Here is a 1,776-nt window from a genome sequence, read left to right on the forward strand (position 1 = left end):
CAATATTACATAAAAGCCAAACTTGGGAACCACAAAGCAAGGTTCACAAGCATTAAATCCCATTTTTTTAGGAAAAATTATTTTAAATAAATCTACTTTTTAGTATATTTTTTGATTATCTCTGATTGAGTTAGGCTTGTATGTTTGTTTTTTTCTATTGAGTTTTTAGCTTATTTGTGACTTGTTTAGTAGATTACTTATGATACCTGTTATAATGTCCCTTCTTCTAAAACAGACGAGAGAGGTGAGGGTGGGGGTGAGACATTGTAACACGTATCATAAGTACCTACTAAACAAGTCACAAACAGGTTAAAACTCAATAGAAAAAAACAGACATACAAACCTAACTCAATCAGGGATAATCCAACGGTAGATTTAAAATGGGAAGACCGTGTAAAGATTGACTTATCTAAAACAATTTTTTCTTTTTTAAATTGTTAGAGAAGATGTAATTTATGGGGCATTGAAAATCTAATATTTAACATAAACCAGATTTCGACGTTCAAAATTACCACTAAATCTCAAAATGAACAACAAAAGGCTTGCATGATTTTCAAATATGTTTTGGTGAATAGCAAAAGTTACCACTAGATCCTAATATGTTAAAGCCTCATAACAAACAATAGTTTTGAAATCCCTAAAAAAAACCATAGTTTCCAAAAAAGAGTAGATAAGTGAAGAGTTAAGTTAATGTAAGATACTAACACAACAAACAATTAGCCCAAGACTAGGGAGAACGAAGATGAATAAACAAGGCTAGGTGATGGAACTACTTATTCATGTTGTTGTTTTGCTTGTTTTCTCGCTTTAGCCGAGCCTCCGTATCCATTTTCTTTGCCTCGAGTGTACCCATACTTAGGGCTAAGTACATAAAGAAACATATCTTCTTATGTTTGAGGGCGTATTTGATCTCCTTCTGGTTTTTTATCTTGAACAAGTTGATGAAGTTGTACCTATGATTATTAGGAATTTACAATGAAATAATATTATGACATGAGAAGTTGAAAGTGCAAATAATATCACAACACCTTCGATTCAAAAGTAACTACGAGAAAAACAATAAACACTCTCTATGCCTCAACATCATCGTCAACAATGAAAACCATCCGAATTAATTTTTTTCTTTTTTGGCTTCTTTTGTTTCCCATGCTTCCGTTGCTCAATCTTCTCCATTTCTTTCTTAACCCATTTGACGACTTCCACTCCTTTTTCCAACATAAATTAAAATATATGGAAAGTACATAAAGAAACATATCTTCTTGTGTTTGAGGGCGTGTTTGATCTCCTTCCGGTTCTTTATCTTGAACAAGTTGATGGAGTTGTGCCTATGATTAGTAGGAATTTACAATAAAATAATATTATGACATGAGAAGTTGAAAGTGCAAATAATATCACAACACCTTCGATTCAAAAGTAACTACGACAAAAACAATAAACACTCTCTATACCTCAACAAGGAAAACCATCTAAATCAATTTTTTTCTTTTTTGGCTTCTTTTGTTTCCCATGCTTCCATTGCTCAATCTTCTCCATTTCTTTCTTAACCCATTTGACGGTTTCCACCCCTTTTGCCAATATAAAATATTTGGTAAGCCTTACAAATGTTCTCTGCATATCCATATCCTTATGGTGATGTGTACATATTAGACGCCTTAATCGATTTTGTTGCATAACTTCTTCATCATGAATGAGATCAAATGCATTCTCATCAACGTCCATTTCAGGTACATTGTACAAGTCTCTAGGTTCTATCTTTATCACTGTAAGCCAATTATT

The 1,776-nt window shown here is 32.6% G+C and overlaps 1 non-coding gene across 1 annotated transcript; it reads right to left on the minus strand.

Annotated features, from left to right (window-relative positions):
- LOC125498080 (small nucleolar RNA snoR98) lies at positions 1–92 on the minus strand. The gene has a single exon (XR_007274846.1). It is a non-coding gene; the product is annotated as a small nucleolar RNA snoR98 (small nucleolar RNA).
- Positions 93–1,776: the final 1,684 nt, after the last annotated feature.

This window comes from Beta vulgaris, chromosome 5, assembly GCF_026745355.1.
Source record: "Beta vulgaris subsp. vulgaris cultivar EL10 chromosome 5, EL10.2, whole genome shotgun sequence".
NCBI classification, from domain to species: Eukaryota; Viridiplantae; Streptophyta; class Magnoliopsida; order Caryophyllales; family Amaranthaceae; genus Beta; species Beta vulgaris.